We start from the raw sequence: 20,835 nt of genomic DNA, 5'->3' as shown, positions 1-20,835 counted from the left end.
CTTCCAAAATGTCATGTTCCCTTCAATATTCAGGTCACAATCTAGTCATTATTCTAATTTTTTTATGTAGCTTTGGACATTCAGATGAGCACTCACATCTGGAATGAGGAACAGCTCAAGTGAGTATAGTGTCCAGGTGAAAGAAAATCTGATAACAGGACCATTAGTAGGTGTGATTAAAGCATCCCATGTGATGATGGGGCCAGGGGTGTGAGAGTGGGTAAAGGACATGGGAGGTGGTGTTCAAGCCCCAAAATTAGTGAACTCGATATTGAGACCAGAAGGCTGTAGAGTTCCCAAGCGAAAATGAGATGCTGCTATTCCAGCTTGCTCTGAGCCTTGCTGTAGCACTGCAGCAGGTCTAAGACAGATGTTGGCCAGGGAACACAGCAGTGCGTTAAAGTGGTGGGTAAATAGAAGCTCGGGTCATTTTCCTGGACAGAACATCAATGCTCTGTCCAGAAAGCACTCTCCCAGTCTGCCTTTTGGCTCCCGAATTTAGAGGAGACCACATTGTGAGCAACGAATACAGGACACTACATCCTGGGGTGACACGGTAGCTCAGTGGATAACACTGCTGCCTCACAGCATGAACCTGGGTTCGATTCCAGCCACTGGCATATGCTCACCGTGTCTGTGTGATTTTTCTCTGGGTGCTCCTATTCCCTAAACAATCCAAAGATGTGCAGGTTAGAATTGGCCATGCTAAATTGCCCAAAGTGTTCAGGGATGTGTAGGTTAGCTGCATTAGGCAGAGATAATAATCGGATAATCGGGTAGGAGAACGGACCCTCCTCTTTAGAGGGTCAGTGTGGACCTGTTTGGTCAAAGGGCCTGTTTCCACACTGTAGGGATTCTATGATTCTACATTGAGTGAAGTGAAGGTAAAGGGCTACCTTCACTGTGTCAGGAGCTTTGGATAGTGAGAAGGAATTAAGTAAATAGTCAGATGTTATACGTTCTGTGGTTGCATCAGAAGGTGCCATGAGACTTGGGTAGATCTTGGGATTGGAGGAGGAGTGGACCATGGTGCCCCCATGCTGATTAGTGAGGGGACGGGAAGCAGTGCCTGGTGGTGGTATCCCACTGGAGATGGAGAAACTAGTGACTTATGATCCTTTGGATGTGAAGGCCGGTGGGGTGATAAATGAGGGGCAGGGGGACCCTATTGATGTGGGTGTTCCCTCTCTCTGTGCTTCACCTGCACCTATTTTTCACTCCTTTATCCCTTCCCCACCTCTAATCTTCAGCACATATATCACTTTTCTATGTCACAATCAGTTCTGAAGAATGGTCAGTGGACTCGAAACATTAACGCTGATTTCTGTCCACAGACACTGCCAGATCTGCTGAGATTTTACAGCTGTTTCTGCTTTTTGTTTCAGATTTCCAGCATCCACACTTGTTGTTTTTTATAGCTGGGTGAAAGTTATGTCTGAACTTTGTCAGTTCCCATCGGTTCCATGTTGGCAAATTATACAGAAACATTTTTTAAAAATAAATTTCAATCTGACAGATTGCTGTTTAAGAAAAGTATAAAATTAGCAATTCAACAGCTCCAATTAAGATGTTTGTCTTTAATCTTCTGCTCTCAGGCCTCCTGCTGTGACAAATAAACAGCAAACATGACAAAAATGATGTCAAGGAAATTAAAAGCTTCAATAATTAACTTTTGTAAAAACCTTAATTATAAATTAAAAAGTGTGTTTTGACATACAAAGGAGCTCTGCTGGTACCTAACGTTTGTGACTGTGATATTAAATTGTAGGGTATCTTGACTGTTAAAGTAATCTTTGCCCCTGTTTGAGCATATTCTCCAACATAAACAGTGTTGCTAAGTTACTATGAACATCTCCCACTGTTCCACACAATGCCATCCTGGTTAGAGCTCCAGAATCTATAGAGATTTGTTATTCTCATCTGAATATTGTTCACTATTCCTAAAATCGGCAACCGTCATTTGCCTGCACCTCTAATTCTAAAAAGATATCCTAAGACCATAAGATATAGGAGTGGAAGTAAGGCCATTTGGCCCAAGGAGTCCACTCCACCATTTAATCAATGCTGATGGGCACTTCAACTCCACTTACCAGCATTCTCACCGTAGCCCTTACTTCCTAGTGACATCAAGAATTTATCAATCTCTGCCTTGAAGACATTTAGCGTCCCGGCCTCCACTGCACTCCGCGGCAATGAATTCCACAGGCCCACCACGCTCTGGCTGAAGAAATGTATCCGCATTTCTTTTCTGAATTTACCCCCTCTAATTTTAAGGCTGTGTCCACGGGTCCTAGTCTCCCCAACTAACGGAAACAATTTCTTAGTGTCCACCCTTGTAAGTTTCTATTAGATCTCCCCTTAACCTTCTAAACTCCAATGAGTACAATCCCAGGATCCTCAGCCGTTCCTCGTTTGTTAGACCTACCATTCCGGGGATCATCCGTGTGAATCTCCGCTGGACACGCTCCAGTGCCAGTATGTCCTTCCTGAGGTGTCGGGTCCAAAACTGGACACAGTACTCCAAATGGGGCCTAACCAGCGCTTTATAAAGTCTCAGTAGCACATCGCTGTTTTTATATTCCAATCCTCTTGAGATAAATGACAACATTGCGTTCGCTTTCTTAATCATGGATTCAATCTACATGTTTACCTTTAGAGAATCCTCGACTAGCACTCCCAGATCCCTTTGTATTTTGGCTTTACGAATTTTCTCACCGTTTAGAAAGTAGTCTATGCTTTTATTCTTTTTTCCAAAGTGCAAGACCTCGCATTTGCTCACATTGAAATTCATCAGCCATTTCCTGGACCACTCTCCCAAACTGTCTAGATCCTTCTGCAGCCTCCCCACTTCCTCAGTACTACCTGCCTGTCCACCTATCTTCGTATCATTGGCAAACTTCATTAGAATGCCCCCAGTCCCTTCATCCAGATCATTAATCTATAACGTGAACAGCTGCGGCCCCAACACTGAACCCTGCGGGACACCACTTGTCACCGGCTGCCATTCCGAAAAAGAACCTCTTATCCCAACTCCCTGCATTCTGTCAGACAGCCAATCTTCAATCCATGCCAGTAGCTCACCTCGAACACCATTGGCCCTCACCTTACTCAGCAGCCTCCCGTGTGGCACCTTATTAAAGGCCTTTTGGAAGTCCAGATAGACCACGTCCACTGGATTTCCCTGGTCTAACCTACTTGCCACCTCTTCAAAGAATTCTAACAGGTTTGTCAGGCACAACCTCCCCTTACTAAATCCATGTTGACTTGTTCTAATCCGATCCTGATCTTCCAAGAATTTAGAAATCTCATCCTTAACAATGTATTCTAGAATTTTACCAACAACCGAGGTTAGGCTGATTGGCCATAATTTTCCATCTTTTGTCGGTTACAACAGCGGTCTTCCAATCATCCGGGACTTTCCCTGACTCCAGTCACTTTTGAAAGATCTCAACGAATGCCTCCGCTATTTCCACAGCCACCTCCCTCAGAACTCTAGGATGTAGCCCAGATGGGCCAGGAGATTTGTCAACTTTAAGACCTTTTAATTTTCTAGCACTACCTCTTTTGTAATGGCAACCATACTCAACTCAGCCCCCTGAATCCCTTCAATTGTTGGAATATTACTCATGTCTTTCACTGTGAACACTGACACAAAGTACTTATTAAGTTCTCCAGCTAGTTCCTTATCTCCCATCACTAGCCTTCCAGCATCAGTTTGAAGTGGCCCAATGCCTACTTTTACCTGTTGTTTGTTTCTAATGTATTGAAAGAAACTTTTACTATCATTTCTAATATTACTGGCCAACCCACCTTCATATTTGATCCTCTCCTTCCTTATTTCTCTCTTTGTTATCCTCTGTTTGTTTTTGTAGCCTTCCCAATCTTCTGATTTCCCACTGCTCTTGGCCACTTTTTTAGGTTCTCTCTTTTTCTTTAATACATTTCCTGACTTCCTTTGTCAGCCATGGCTGTCTAATCCCTCCCCTAATAATCTTTATTTTCTTGGGGATGAACCTCTATATTGTGTCCTCAATTATACCCACAAACTCCTGCCATTTTTGTTCTACTGTCTTCCCTGCTAGGCTCTGCTTCCTATTTTCATCAGTTCCTCCCTCATGCCCTCATAATTACCTTTATTTAACTGTAACACCATTACATCCAATTTTGCCTTCTCTCTTTCAAACTGCAGACTGAACTCTACCATATTATGATTGCTGCTTCCTAAGTGTTCCCTTACTTTAAGATCTTTTACAAATTCTGGTTCATCACATAGCACTACGTCCAAAATAGCCTGCTCCCTTGTGGGCCTCCATGACAAGCTGTTCAAAAAAGCCATCCTGTAAACATTCCAAGAATTCCCTTTCTTTGGATCCACTGGCAACATTATTTACCCAGTCCACCTGAATATTGAAGTCCCCCATGATCACCGTGACCTTGCCTTTCTGACATGTCTTTTCAATTTCCCGGTACATGTTGCGCCCCTGGTCCTGACCACTGTTAGGAGGTCTGTACATAACTCCCATTATGTTTTTTTTTGCCTTTGTGGTTCCTCAATTCCACCCACACAGACTGCACATCATCCAATCCTATGTCATTCAGTGCCATAGATTTAATTTTGTTCTTAACTAACAAGGCAACCCCGTCCCCTCTGCCCACCTCCCTGTCTTTTCGATAAGTTGTAAATCCTTAGATGTTTAACTACCAGTCCTGAACCCCTGCAACCTTGGCTCTGTGATGCCTACCACATCAAAATCATTCATGATGATCTGTGCCGTTAGTTCATCTCCTTTGTTATGAATGCTATGAGCATTCAGGTAAAGTGCCTTAATGCTAACATTCTTATCATTAGATATATTGGAAGTCATAAGATGTCCTAAGTTATCCTTCCTTTTTGTTGCATTTCTAATTTGCCTCAAGGTTGAATCCACCTGCATACATGCTATCCTGCTGCTTATCTTTCCATTTAACTCCATACTCCCAGTCGCTTTCACTTTCCCTTCCTCCCAACTCAGAAGTTTAAAGTCCTACTGACCACCCTATTTATCCTCTTCGCTAGAACATTGGTCCCAGATCGGTTCAGGTGGAGACCATCCCAATGGTACAGATCCCCCCGGTTCCAAAGCTGATGCCAGTGCCCCATGAAATGGGATCCCTCTTTCCCACACCAATCCCTTAGCCATGTGTTTACTTCCCTAATTTTCTTATCCCTATGCCAATTGGCATGTGGCTTGGGCAGTAATCCGGAGATTATGACCCTTGAGGACCTGTACTTCAATTTCCTTCCTAGTGCTTGATAATCCACATCACTTCCTCCGCTGCTCCCACGCTTTCTCCGCTGCTGCTCGCACTTAAAATGGCCGTTGGCGTTGAAGGGTGAGTATTTATACTCACTGCTTACCTTCCCTGCTACCCTTCTGGTCTCCGTCACTTCCTCCGCGCTCCCGCTCCTTCTGCGAAAGAGAAAAACACCACTGCCTGCTACCAGTAAGTAATTTTAATAAAAACTGCCTTACCTTATCTGCAGTCTTCCAAGTTCGTCCTACCTCCGCTGCTGCTCGCACTTAAAATTTCATCAACACCACCATGAAGAACATCTTCTCCTCCATCAACATCCAAACAACTTGCTTCCCAACTTCCTTCCACAGCTTTACCATAAGTATGGATAATCTCAAAGCCTGATGGAATCCCACAAAGAGTGCAAAGGCACATATTCAAGGTTCTCACTGGAAACCATATACAGCTGTTTCAAGACCCTGACCACTGATCGAACCTGCTTCCTTCTGAGATATGCCACCCTTCACCATACAATAATTTTGAGATTAATTTGGGCATGCTCCTTGTGAGGCTTGTAACAGTCTACTTGCATTGCGCGGAGATTTCCTAAGATAGTTATTTCCAATTGTTTTAAATCAGAGCTTTGTTCCATCATTGCTTCTGTGACTGGATTCCATGACTTTGGCTCCCTCAAAACCTGATGGAACCTTTACTCCCTTCTATGAGCATTGCTCTGCAACTCTAAGTCAAAGGCAAAGTACTGTGGACACTGGAAGCCCAAATCAAAAAGGAGAAAGTGATGGAGAAATTCAACAGATTTGGCACCATCTGCGATTGGAGAGGGTTGTTAACTTGAGTCAAATATGACTCTTCTGCAGGACTGAAGCATTGTAGTCAATTCTGAAAATGTGCATTTTAAAAAATAAAACCTATCCGTCTCTGTGACACTACAGGCTTCCTTAGATCATTACTTAGGAAACACATTCAAAAGTCCATCGTCCATTGCAGGCCAAGATTCCTCCCCTAAGACTTTGTGTTACTTATGTCTTCATATTTATTTTATTCCCTCCTTTGGTATCTTATCATTTCTAGCATTTTCCATGCACCTGTTCATCCAGCTCTATGAAAACCACATTAACTGCAATCTCTGCCTCCATTGGAGCCCATCAACCTGCAACACCGTCTCTCAAGCACTCCCAGATCCTGTTCAATGTTCACATATTCCCTTCAGAACAACTTCACAAGTCTGTGCTTGCTTCCTCACCCCTGCTTTGGCCAGCATTTCTTCCCATGTCCTAAAATTCCTTGTCTTGCTAACATGCAGCTAACTATATACAATGGTTCCAGAAATTATGATGATTTCTTACATATTGAAGATGGAAGGACAAGTGGAAGGGGCAGTTAAAGCAAACAATGCCTTTAGACTTCATTAATAGATTCATAGAATTCAGCAACAAGGAAGTGATTTTTAACTTGAACAAGACACTTGTTGCGCCTCAGTTGGAATATTGTGTAAAGTTGTGGGTGCCACGTCATAGGAAAAATATGAATGCATTGGAAAGAGTACAGAAATGATTTTCAAGAAGTGTTCCAGGTATGAGGTATTTCAGTTATAATGATAAATTGGAGAAGTTGAGACTGTTCTCCATCGAGAGAAGAAGGTTAAGAGAAGATCTGATACAGGTTTTCAAAATCATGAGTGGGCTGGGCAGCGTAGGTGGGGAGAAACTGTCCCTGCTTAGGTAAGAAGGAGAGGATATAGATTCAAAGTGATGTGAAAAGAAGCAAAGGTGATGTAAGAAAAAGTTCTTCACTCAGTGAGTCATTCAGGACAAGAACGCATTACCTGGAGTGTGGTGGTGGCAGGTTTAATTGAGGTTGTCAAAAGGACATAAGATGATTTTAAAAATAGAAATAATGTGGTAAAAGAGATTGGCACTAGGTAATGATGTAGATTTGACAAGTTGGTGCAGACGTGATGGGCTAAAAGGCACCATTACAAATGTGTAGTTCTGCCATTCTCTATTCTTCAAAACTATATCCTAGACTTATTTCTTTTCCTTTGACTGCTTCCACTCCAAACCCTTCGGACGACTCTACAATTCATACTGATTCAATTAAATCCCCAAATTCTGCTGGACAGAATGTGTATAACCAACTCCTTCCTTTGTTCACTTTATCCTAAACTTCGAAGAAAAACTTTGGAAGAAATACATAATTTACTTAATATAGATTGGTAATTAAAGCTGGTGACTTACAGTCTTCACCAAGTACTCAACTAATCATGCAGCTGAAGCTATAAATATTATTAACACTTCTAAAATCCATTATCATGAAATTAAACTGCAATATTGTAGCCATTATAGACACTAAGTTGAGAGATGCTCCAGGGTTTAGCGTCTGATAGAGTGGGATGTAAAAGAGGTGGGGTGAGTTGCATTATGGATTCAGGAGGATGTCACAGTGGCACTGAGAGAGGACATCTTGGAGGGCTCCTCCAGTGAGGCCATATGGGTAGAACTCGGGAATAAGAAAGATGCAATCATTATATTGGGGTGACACTGTATACTTCCCAATAGCTAACTGGAGGGAGAGGAACAGATATGTAAGCAGATCATGATGTAAAAGCAATAAGGCTATTATAATGAGTGTTGTAACTTTCCTAATATTGACTGGGATTCCCTTAGTGCCAGAGGTTTAGTTGTGGCAGATTTTTTTAAACGCAGGAGGATTTCTAAAAATAACATGTCGATACTTCAACTAGGGAAGGGGCCATGTTAGTTGAAAAGTGTGATGCTGGAAAAGCACAGCTGGTCGGGCAGCATCCGAGGAGCTGGAGAGTCGACAATTTGGGCTTAAGCCCTTCATCAGCAATGTGGAGGAGGAAGGAGGCTGAGAGATAAATAGACGGCCAGGGCTGGGTCTGAGGGGATGGTAGCTGGGAAAGCAATACTTGGACGTAGGTGGGGAGTAAGAGTGATTTTTGGTGGGGAGGGTGGAGTGGGTAGGTGGAAAGAAGATGGAAAGGTAGGACAGTTCAATAGGGTGGTGTGAGTTGGAGGGCTGGATCTAGGATGAGGTTGGGGGAGGAGAGGTTTGAAAACTGGTGAAGTCAATGTTGATGCTATGTGGTTGAACGGTCTCAAGGCTAAAGGTCTCCAGTCATTCGATGGCTTAGATTTGGCGGTGGAGGAGGATCTGGACTTGCATGTCCTTGGAGAATTGGGAGGGGGAATTGAAGTGGTTGGCCACAGGGCGATGGGGTTGTTTGGTGCATATGTCCCAGAAATGTTCCCTGAAACATTTCACGAGTTGGCATCCTGTCTCCCCAATGTAGAGGAGACCACATCGAGAGCAACGGACACAGTAGATGAGATGTTTGGATTTGCCGGAGAATCTCTGTTGGATGTGAAAAGATCCTTTGGGGCCTTGGATGGAGGTGACGGGGGAGATCTGGGCACAGGGTTTATACCACCTGCGGCAGTAAGGCAAGGTGTCAGGAGTGGAGAGTGGGTTAGTGGGGAGATGCGGATGCAATGGTCTCTGTGGAATGCAGCGGGGGAAGGGAATATATATCTCTGATGGTGAGAACTGATTGTAGGTGGTGGAAATGGCAGGAGATAAAGCATTGTATCCAGAGACTAGTGAAGTGGAAAGTGAGGACCAGGGGATGTTCTATCCTTGTTGTGGTTGGAGGAGAGGGATTCAAGGGAGGAGTTGTGGGAAATGGAGGAGATGGACTGGAGGGTGTTGTTGATCACATAAGAGGGGAAATTGCAGCCCTTGAAATCAGAGGTCATCTGGGATCAAAAGAGAAAATGCTGGAAAATCTCAGCAGGTCTGGCAGCATTTGTAAGGAGAGAAAAGAGCTGATGTTTTGAGTCTAACTGACCCTTTGTCAAAGTCAGTTAGACTCGAAATGTCAGCTCTTTTCTCTCCTTACAGATGCTGCCAGACCTGCTGAGATTCTCCAGCATTTTTTCTTTTGGTTTCAGATTCCAGCATCCACAGTAATTTGCTTTTATCATCTGGGATGTCTTGGAATGGAATTGCTCTTCCTGGGAGCTGAGGCAGAGGTACTGGAATTAAGGGATTGTGTTTTTACAAGAGGGTTGGTGGTGGGGGCAGGTGGTGGGAGGAGTTGTAGTCAAAGGGCCACACTAGACCTTGTGTTGGGGAATGAGCCTAGACAGGTGATCGAAGTTTCAGTGGAGGAGCATTTTGGGAACAGTGGTCATAATTCCAGAAGTTTTAAGATAAGGTTATGGATAAGGATAAGACTGGCTCTCAGGTGAAAGTGCTAAACTGGGGAAGGTAATAGCAACAGTTTTAGGCAGGAACTGGAGAAATTAGGTTGGGGCAACTCTTTGGAGCAGGATAAATCTACATCTAACATGTAGGAATCTTTTAAAGCCTGATTGACCAGAGTTCAGGATCAATGTGGTTCTGTGAGGATGGAAGAGAAGGATTGCAAGAGATATTGAAAGTTTAGTCAAAAATAGAAAGAGAGCATAGAAAAGATTTCAAAATTGCAATCAGTCAAAGCCCTCGAGGAATATGAAGTAAGGAGGAAAGAACTTCTACAGGGAAGCCTGAGGGCAAAAAGGAGCCATGAAATTGGATTAGATTAGATTCTCTACAGTGTGGATACACCGACCCTTCAAAGAGTAACCCATCCAGGCCCATTTCCCTCTGACTAATGCACCTAACACTATGGACAATTTAGCATGGCCAATTCACCTGACTTGCACATTTTTGGACTATAGGAGGAAACCGGAGTACGTGGAGGAAACCCACACAGACACGGGGAGAATGTGCAAACTCCACACAGTCAGTCGCCCAAGACTGGAATCAAACCTGGGACCCTGGAGCTGTGAGAAATGTCCTTGTCTAAGAGGATTATGGAGAATTCCAAGCCATTTTATTTATACTTTAGGTACATGAGGGCAAATAGGGAAAGGTTAGGTCCATGCAAGGACAAAGGAAAGCATTTATACATGGAATCAGCAGAAGTGAATGAGATTCTAAATGAATATTTTGCATTTGTATTCACCAAGGATAAGGTCATGATTGATGGCAAGATTAGCGAGGAGTATGTTGATATTCTAGGGCATGTCAATATTAGGAAAAAAGATGGTGTTGGGTGACTTGAAAAACATTGAAGTAGGTAAGTCCCCAGGACCTGATGGGATCTATCCCAGGATATTGAGGGAGGACAGGGAAAAAAATTCTGGGCTCTTGATACAGATCTTTGTATCCTCTTTTGCCAAAAGCAAGGTCTCAGAAGACTGGAGAATAGCCAATGTTGCTGTTTTGTTTTACAAGGGTAACTGGGATAATTTAGGAAATTATAGACCGGTAACCCTTTCAGCCGTGGGAAGGAAATTATTGTAGAAAATTCTTAGGGACAGGATTTACTCTCATTTGGAAAAGAATACACTTATTAGGGATAGTCAACACGGCGGTAAGCAGGGGACTTCTTGCCTCACAATCTTGATTACATTTTTTGAAGGATGGATAAAGGTAATTGATGAGAATAACATAATGGATGTTGCCAACATGGACTTCACTAAAGAATTTGACAAGGTTCCTCATGATAGGCTGGTCCAAAAAATCAAATTTTACAGAATCAATGGTGAGTTGGCAAGTTGGATCCAAAATTGTGTTTGCCATAGAAGTCAGAGGATAATTGTGGAGAAATGTTTTTTTGACTGGAGCTCCACAAGGATCAGTGCTGGAATATATATAAGTGATTTAGATGATAATGTCAGTGTTCTGATTAATGAGTTTGCAGATGACATGAAAATTGGTGGCGTTGTGGATTGTGAGGAAAATTATCAAAGGATATTCCAACATATAAGCCAGTTGGAAAGTTGGGCAGAAGAACAGACGGAGTTTAGTCTCGACAAGTGTAAATTGATGCATTTTGAGAGGTCAAATACAAGAGGAAGGATTACAGTAAATGGCAAGAACCTTAGGAGTATTGATATATAGAGGGATCTTAGGATGCAAATCTGTAGCGCTCTGAAAGTAGCTACAGGAGTGAGTGAAGTAGTAAAGGTATGTGGCATGCTTAGATTAGATTCCCTACAGTGTAGAAACAAGCCCTTTGGCCCAAGAAGTCCACAAGAACCCTCTGAAGCGTAACCCACTCAGACCCATTTCCCTGTGACTAATACACCTAACACTGTGGGAAATTTAGCATGGCTAGTTCACCTAACCTGCACATCTTTGGATTGTGAGAGGTAACCCACACTGACGTAGGGAGAATGTGCAAACTCTAAACAGACAATTGCCCAAGGTGGGAATTGAACCCAGGTCCCTGGTGCTGTAAGGCAGCAGTGCTGACCACTGAGCAACCATGCCACCCAGTGCTAGCTTTCATTAGCCGGGGTCTTGAATATAAAAGTTGGCAAGTCACATTACAGATATAAAAAAACCTTTACTTAGGCCTCGTTTGGAGTACTATGTGCAGTTCAGGTCTCTACACTTCAGGATGAATGTGGAAGCGCTAGAGAGGATATAAAAGAGGTTTACCAAGATGTTGCCTGGCTTGGAGTTTATTAGTTATAAGGAGAGGTTGAACAAACTTGGATCGTTGTTGCGAGAGTGTCAGAGGCTGAGGGGCAACCGATAGAATTATATAAATTATGACAGGCATGGATAGGGTGGATAGTCAGAGTCATTTTCCGAGAGTGGAGATGTTAAATACTAAGGAGCGTAGGTTTAAGGTGAGAGGGGGAAGTGTGCAACACAAGATTTTCTAACAAAGAGTGTGGTGGATGCCTGGAATGCACTGTCAGGAAAGGTTTAAGAAGCAGATATGATAGCAAGAGGCATTTGGATCGACACAAAAACAGGCAGAGAATAGAGGGATACAAACCAAGTGCAGATAGATGAAATTAGTTTAAAAGGTATTATGATTGGTGCAGATAAGTTGGACTGAAAGGTTTGTTCTTTGCTGTATTGTGCTCTGTTCTAAAATCATATGTGATCTATTCAATCACTGGAGAGTACTGTCCCTGATTATATATTTTGCACTATATAGCACGACATAGCGGAATGTTAGATTCAGAATGAACTTTGCCAGAGGAGATCTTATTTTTTGACCATGTTTCTGTCACTTGTTCTCCAACTGAGTGGTATAGTTCTTTGAATCCTTTGATCCATCCTTTTGATATTTCAGCCCTCTACAAGGAAAATAATTTTTGAATGCACAGCCAGTGAAGAACACAGTCGTGTGAGAGAGACATCATTGAAGTGAAACAGCAACTGAATATATGTGAGAATTTGGTTCAAAGTGGGAATTTGGTGTAAAAGGCAAAGAGGTGATTTAAGTAAGGTTTACTACAAGAAGTAAAGTGTGCTGAATGGGGAATTTGTTGAAGAGTGGACTGAGGTGCTTTTTTCTGCTACTATTCTTGAGCTTCCAATATTTGGTTACCTTTTTCTTCCAAGAAAAGAATCACATAAGTCATAAATGTTTATGAAATGTGTCAAGGCACTTTTTGGGGATTAAACATTGAAACATAGAAGTAGACCATTAGGCCCTTTGAGCCTGTTCTGTCATTCAATATGATCATGGCTGATCCTCCAACTCAGTACCCTTTTCCCATTTTCTTTCCATACCCTTTGGTCCTTTTATTTCTAAAAACTCCGTCTAATTACTTCTTTAAAACATACAACGTTTTTGCCTCAACTGCTTCCTGTGTCAGAAAATTTCACAGCCTCATTTATCTCCAGGCAAGTAAATTTCTCCTAATCTCAGTCTGAAATGACTTACTTTGTTTGCTTAAACTGTGACACCTGGTGCTGACCTTCCTGTTTATCAGGAAATCATCATGCCTTCCCCTACTTTTATCCTGTCTCGTCATTTCAGAATTTTTCAAAGTTTCTATGAAATTCCCCTTAGTTTTACAGACTCATGCAAATATAGACGTAATCTCTCTTCATATTCTTGCCATTCCTGCAATCAGTCTGCTAAACCTTTGTTGCATTCTCCCCATAGCTACTCTTTTTTAAACAAGGAATTTAATACTGCACAGAACACTCAAGAGTGGTCTGAATACTTACAGCAAGATATTTCTGCTTTACTCAAATCCTCTCTCTCTGAAGGCCAACACACCATTTGCCTTCCTCACTGTCTGCTGCACTTGCATACTTACTTTCAATGATTGGTGGATCAAAACACTAAGGCCCTGATGCATCTCCTGCTTTACAAATCTATTTCCAATCAGATAATAGTCCACCTTCCTTTTTTTTTGCTAGAAAAGTGGTAATCTCACATTTATCCATATAACTTTCATCTGCTATTCATTTGCCCACTCACTCAACATGCCCAAGTCACACGGAGGTCATCTGTGCATCTTCCTCACTGTTCACTATCCCTCTCAGATTGTGTCTTCTGCAAACTTGGAGATATCATATTTTTCCCGATTTAAATCATTTAATATATATTGTGGATAGTCAGACGCAAGCACCGTGGATCCCTGTGGTGTCCCACTTCTTATGTTGTGATGAAAGTAAGGTAGCTGTTGAAGCAGTTGAAGATGGTTGGCCTGAGGACACTACCCTGAGGAACTCCCACAGAGAAGTCCTGGAGGTGAGATCATTAAATGGAAAATGACTGCAGAATGTCAAGGTATGGGGGATCTTGGTTTTCTGCGGCATGAATCATAAAGTATTTGGATGTAAGCACAGCACATAACATGAGTGAGTCCAGAACAAGGAGAGACTGTTCTAAAATTAGGAGTTTTCTTTTTAGAACACAGAAAAGAGATTTTTTTTTTGTTTCTCAGAGAGCTGTGTGACTTTGGAATTACCTGCCTCAGAATGCAAGAGAAGCAGAATCATTGAACATTTTGTTAAGGCAGACCTAGGTAGATTCTTGTTAGACAAGAATATCAAAGGTTGTCAGATGTTGATAGGAGTGTAGAACTTGGAACATAAACAGATTAGAAATGATCTTATTGAACAGCTGAGCAGGTTTGAAGGGCTTAAGATAGGCTGGGGATCTGTGTGGAGTCTCTGAAGCTCTAATCCACAAACACAGCAATTTTATTTGTGCTATGATGTGGAGGTGCTGGTGTTGGACTGGGGTGGACAAATTTAAAAATCTTGCAATATCAGGTTATAGTCCAACAGGTTTAATTGGAAACAGTAGCTTTTGGAACACTGCTCCTTCTTTGGGTGGTTGTCTCCTGATGAAGGACCAGTGCTCCTTAAGCTAGTGCTTCCAAATAAACCTGTTGGACTATAACCTGGTCACGGAGTCATAGAGTCATAGAGATGTACAGCATGGAAATAGACCCTTTGGTCCAACCTGTCCATGCTGACCAGATATCCCAACCCAATCTAGTCCCACCTGCCAGCACCCGACCCATATCCCTCCAAACCCTTCCTATTCATATGCCCATTCAAATGCCTCTTAAATGTTGCAATTGTACCAGCCTCCACCACTTCCTCTGGCAGCTCATTCCAAATACGTACCACCATCTGCGTGAAAAGGTTGCCCCTTACGTCTCCATTATATCTTTCCCTCTCACCCTAAACCTATGCCCTCAAGTCCTGGACTCCCCAACCCCAGGGAAAAGACTTTGTCTATTTATCCTATTCATGCATCTCATAATTTTGTAAACCTCTGTAAGGTCACCCCGCAGCCTCCAACGCTCCAGGGAAAACAGCCCCAGCCTGTTCAGCATCTCCTATAGCTCAAATCTTCCAACCCAGCAACATTCTTATAAATCTTTTTTGAATCCTTTCAAGTTTCACAATATCTTTCCAATAGGAATGAGACCAGAATTGCATGCAACATTCTAACAGTGGCCTGACCAATGTCCTGTACAGCCGCAGCATGACCTCCCAACTCCTGTACTCAATACTCTGACCAATAAAGGAAAGCATACCAAATGCCTTCTTCACTGTCTTACCTACCTCTGACTCCACTTTCAAGGAGCTACGAATCTGCACTCCAAGGCCTCTTTGTTCAGCAACATGCCCTAGAACCTTACCACTAAGTGGATAAATCCTGCTAAGATTTGCTTTCCCAAAATGCAGCACCTTGCATTTATCTGAATTAAACTCCATCTGCCACTTCTCAGCCCATTGGCCCATCTGGTCAAGATTCTGTTGTAATCTGAGTTAACCCTCTTTGCTGTCCACCACACCTCCACTTTTTGTGTCATCTGAAAACTTACTAACCATATCTCTTATACTCACATCCAAATCATTTAAAGTAGAGGACCAAGCACTGATCCTTGTGGCACTCCACTGGTCACAGGCCTCCAGTATGAAAAACAACCCTCCATCACCATCCTCTGTCTTCTGCCTTTGAACCAGTTCTATATCCAAATGGCTAGTTCTCCCGGTATTCCATGAGATCTAACCTTGCTAACCAGTCTCCCATAGGGAACCTTGTTGAATGCCTTACTGAAGTCCATATAGATCACATCTACCGTTCTGCCCTCATCAATCCTCATTGTTACTTCCTCGATCACATCACTTCACCTCATTTTACCATGACCAAGTTGGTGCTGCAGTCCAGACAGAAGGCTTTGCTTTGTTCCCCTCATCAGCCGAAAAGATTTCCATTGCACCAACATTCAAGTCACCTGTGATCATTGGTACCTCATTTCAAGAAGTCTGACTAGGTTCCTGGAAGTTGCTCTGATACCTGTCATCTTGGGAACTCTCATGTTCTTGCTTCATTCTAAATGTCTTATAAGAATATTACTGAGAGCTGTCAGTAACAGTGGCTTAGACTGTTCTTCGATCAGGGTGATCATGAAGCAGACAATAACCCTCCTAAAGATGATGTTCTAGTGTTTAAATTGGTCTGGGGGTACTCTTAAAGCAGAGTCTGGGAAGAGTATGTCATATAATCATTGCATGCTGTATTCTGCAAAGCTGGAACAGACAAACAGAAAATATCATGATTTGGAGATGCTGGTGTTGGACTGGAGTGTACAAAATTAAAAATCACACAACACCAGGTTATAGTCCAACAGGTTTAATTGGAAGCACACTAGCTTTCGGAGCGACGCTCCTTCATCAGGTGATAGATAGGAAATATCATGGAAGCTGACGAATTGGAAATGTCTGTGGAGGAAGATAAGGACGTAGGGCAGGAATAGTATCACCTTGATTCTGATAGAATTTTGCAGCACTGGGCAGAACAAGATTAGATTTAGATTAGATTATTTTCAGTGTGGAAACAGGCCCTTCGGCCCAACAAGTCCACACCGACCTGCCGAAGCGCAACCCACCCATGCCCCTATATTTACCCCTTACCTAACACTACGGGCAATTTAGCATGGCCAATTCACCTGACCCGCACATCTTTGGACTGTGGGAGGAAACCGGAGCACCTGGAGGAAACCCACGCAGACACGGGGAGAACGTGCAAACTCCACACAGTCAGTCGCCTGAGGCGGGAACTGAACCCAGGTCTCTGGCGCTGTGAGGCAGCAGTGCTAACCACTGTACCACCGTGCCGCCCACAAGCCAAGCAGGACTGAATTGAGCCCCGGTTCCTGTAGTTGAGAGCTGCAGTAAATGATCAGTCATTGATCTGTTGTTACTTCAAAAGCAAGCAGTCCTTGTCTGAAGCAAATGTAGCCTTTTTGTTCTTTCTTCTTGTCTTTTTCTGTTGTTCAATAAAAGTTGATGCTTTTAGTCATTTGAAGGTTTCCAGCCTTGATGTGTTGATCCAGCACTTAATAATGTGTTACTATGTTAGCCGTTAGGGAAAGAATGCACTCATTTAGACAGGAATCTGACATAGCGTCACATTGAAGAAATGTAGCCTGTGTGGCTTAACTCTCGGAGCTGCTGTTACAATGATTGGCAATCAGACACATGATAATGTAAAATAGCCATATATTTATAATAATGAGCTCCTACAGGCAATGAGATGTCACACGTGCCACGTATAAGCCCTCAGAATCTTTTCTTTATCAATCCCCTCCTACAACATGCACAATGAGGGGCAGTTCCTGACGGCAGCTTTTGACATGGAACATGCTGGGATTTAAATATGGCACCAGTGTAAGGAATCCCATGAGATCATGGCAGCAGTGAGTTCTTCTGCCACTGGTAAATGCACAACAGTAGAAATGGGGTGCAATAGAAACACAGTGCATATATAATAAATGATCAGTGGGGAATTGTGTGAGAAGTCTCAATAGAGTTCATGGAGTGAAACCCTATATGAAACTCTCTGAAATTGACACTTAGCCAACTTTAAACAGATGATTTGTCATTAATACACTGATCATTTTGGGATCATACTATACGCATTTTGGTAATTATGTTTCCTGCCTAAGAAAATGATTACACTACCACGCAATCTGTATTGAATTAATAGGTCATTTAGTCCTCTGAGCCCTCTCCACCATGCAATTAAAAAACTGATGATCTATGAGGCCTGAGCTCCATATTTCCACCTACATCTAATAACCATTGAGTCCCTATGTTAGTCAAGAATTTGTTTACCTCTGTCTTAAAAGTGTTCAATGATCTCGCCACTGTTACATTTCATAGAAGTTCAAAAGATACATAAACTTCTGAGAGAAAGAATTCCTCTTCCTCTCAGTCTTAAATAGCAAATCCTTCATTTGTAAACTGTGTCCAGCATTTCTAGTCTTTTGAACAAGAAGAAACATCCTTTCAATATAAACTCTGCTAAACCTCCTCGGGATCATTCATATCTTAATAAGATCACTTTTCATTCTTCTAAACTTCAATCAATACAGAATCCAGGCTTTATCCTGCCTTCCCTCATATAACACCCTATCCCAGGGGTCCATCAAGTGAATATTCTCTGAACTGCCTCTAATGCATTTGCAACATTTTTAAATAGGGAAACTAAACTGTACATAGTATGCTAAATTTGACCTCACCCAATGCTCTAGACAGCTGTAACAAAACATATTTACTTTTTATAGGCCATTGCCAATAAATGATAATTATGATTTAATGCAGATCAGCCTTACGCATTGAAGGTGAATGGGGGTGGGGATGGTGGTGATAGGTCAGAGAGGAGGGTGGGGGAAGGTAGCAAAGAGTACAATAGGTGAATGGGGGTAGGGATGGTGGTGATAGGTCAGAGAGGAAGGTGGGGGAAGGTAGCAAAGAGTACAAGAGTACTTGTATAAATTCAAGTCCATACCAGAGTTACCTGATACAGGCAGTCATTTGTAAGAAATTTTCAAATTATTTATTATTTCTTAAGAAGCAGCAGTTAAATATGATACATTAGATAATTAGAGGAAAAATAAATGTTTACAATCCAAGACAATTGACGATGGTTCACTGACATCAGAGAACCAATTGACTACTGGCATGAAATATGTTGATCTTATTAAAGTTCTGAAGGCAGCATCCTGATGTCTAGCTAAAGTGTTCAGGAATGCTTCTCTGGAGCTTTCCTCCTTCTAATCCATCTTCCATCTGAAGAATTCAGTTGCCTGATGATGATTGTTGCCTATAATGACTGCCCTCTGGCAGAGCACTTGAAAATGCTCTGTTTCATGTGTTGGCAATATACTCTGTGTCAAGCATTCATCAGAATGCTTCAGCAAATGTGCTGTAAACTCTCAAAATCAGAATAACTATTTACTACTTGCCCTTGCCCAACTTGACTTGAAGGTTACTTTTCATTCTTTTTAAGAATAAAACATATTTTCCCTAAACATTATTACATTAATAATAGCGTACTAACAATGTCAAATAATTATTTAATGTCAACTGATGGAACATAATGCTACTTACGATCACTTTTGTTTTGTTTTCAAGAAACTACCATTCATGGAAAGCAAATAATTCAGACAGTGTCATAGAAATGTACAACATGGAAACAAACCCTCCTTGTCCAACTCGTCCATGCCAACCAGATATCCTGAATTAATCTAGTCCCATTTACCAGCACTTGGTCCATATCCCTCTAAATCCTCCCTATTCATGTACCTATCTAATGTATTTTATATGTTGTAATTGTATCAGCCGCCACCACTTCCTCTAGCAGCTCGTTCCTGTAACATCAGTTACACAAGATCTCATGCTTCACAGGAAATACAAAAAAAGGTCTGATTTAAAGAGACCCCAACTTGCGGTAGCTTTTTAACACTCTCGGAAGTAGACTTATAAAGCATTTTGTTTTATCAAATTGCGTGATGTGAGACAAGAAGATGACTGAACACAATTCCCAATTTAGATCAGAGTGGTGCTGGAAAAGCACAGCAGGTCAGGCAGCATCTGAGGAGCAGGAAAATCGATGTTTTGGACAAAAGCCCTTCATCAGGAATAGAGGCAGGAAGCCTCCAGGGTGAAGAGATAAGTGGGGGAGGGGGTGTTGGCGAGAAGGTAGCAAAGATTACAATAGGTGGATGGGGATGGGGATGGAGGTGATAGGTCAGAGAGGAGGGTGAGGGAAGGTAGCAAAGAGTACAATAGGTGAATGGGGGTGGGGATGGAGGTGATAGGTCAGAGAGGAGGGTGGGGGAAGGTAGCAAAGAGTACAATGGGTGAATGGGGGTGGGGATGGTGGTGATAGGTCAGAGAGGAGGGTGGGGGAAGATAAGAAAGAGTACAATGGGTGAATGGGGGTGGGGATGGTGGTGATAGGTCAGAGAGGAGGGTGGAATGGATAGGTGGGAAGGGAGATTGGCAGGTAGGGCAGGTCATGGGGATAATGTTGAGCTGGAAGGATGGAACTGGGGTAAGGTGGGGGGAGGGGAAATGAGGAATCTGATGACAACCACATTGATGCCCTGGGGTTGAAGTGTTCCAAGATGGAAGATGAGGCATTCTTCCTCCGGGCATCGGGTGGTGAGGGAGCGACAGTGGAGGAGGCCCTGGACCTCCATGTTCTCGGCAGAGTGGGAGGAGGAGTTGAAATGTTGAGCTACAGGGCAGTGGGGTTGATTGGTACTGGTGTCCCGGAGATGTTCCCTAAAGTGGTTTGTGAGGAGGCGTCCAGTCTCCTCAGTGTAGAGGAGACTGCATCAGGAAGCAGCAGATACAATAAATGACATTGGGGGATGTGCAGGTAAAACGTTGATAGATGTGGAAGGCTCCTTTGGGGCCTTGGATGGTGATGAGGGAGGAGTTGTGGGCGCAGATTTTGCAATTCCTGCAGTGGCAGGGCAGGGTGCCAGGAAGGGAGGGTGGTTTGTTGGAGGGCGTGGACCTGACCAGGTAGTCACGAAGGGGACGGTCTTTGCAGGAAGTGGAAAGGGGTATGGAGGGAAATATATCTCTGGTGGTGGGGTCCATTTGGAGGTGGCAGAAATGTCGGCAGATGATGTGGTTTATGCGAAGGTTGGTAGGGTGGAAGGTGAGCACCTGGGGGTTCTGTCCTTGTTATGGTTGGAGGGGTGAGGTTTGAGGGCGGAGATGTGGGATGTGGACGAGATGCATTGGAGGGTATCTTCAGCCACATGAGAAGGGAAATTTTGATCTCGAAAGAAGGAGGCCATCTGTTGTGATCTGTGGTGGAACTGGTCCTCCTGGGAGCAGATACAGCAGAGAAGGAGGAATTGGAAATACGGGATGGCATTTTTG

Source organism: Hemiscyllium ocellatum, chromosome 4 (genome assembly GCF_020745735.1).
Source record: "Hemiscyllium ocellatum isolate sHemOce1 chromosome 4, sHemOce1.pat.X.cur, whole genome shotgun sequence".
Classification (NCBI taxonomy): domain Eukaryota; kingdom Metazoa; phylum Chordata; class Chondrichthyes; order Orectolobiformes; family Hemiscylliidae; genus Hemiscyllium; species Hemiscyllium ocellatum.
This window is presented reverse-complemented; position numbering follows the sequence as displayed.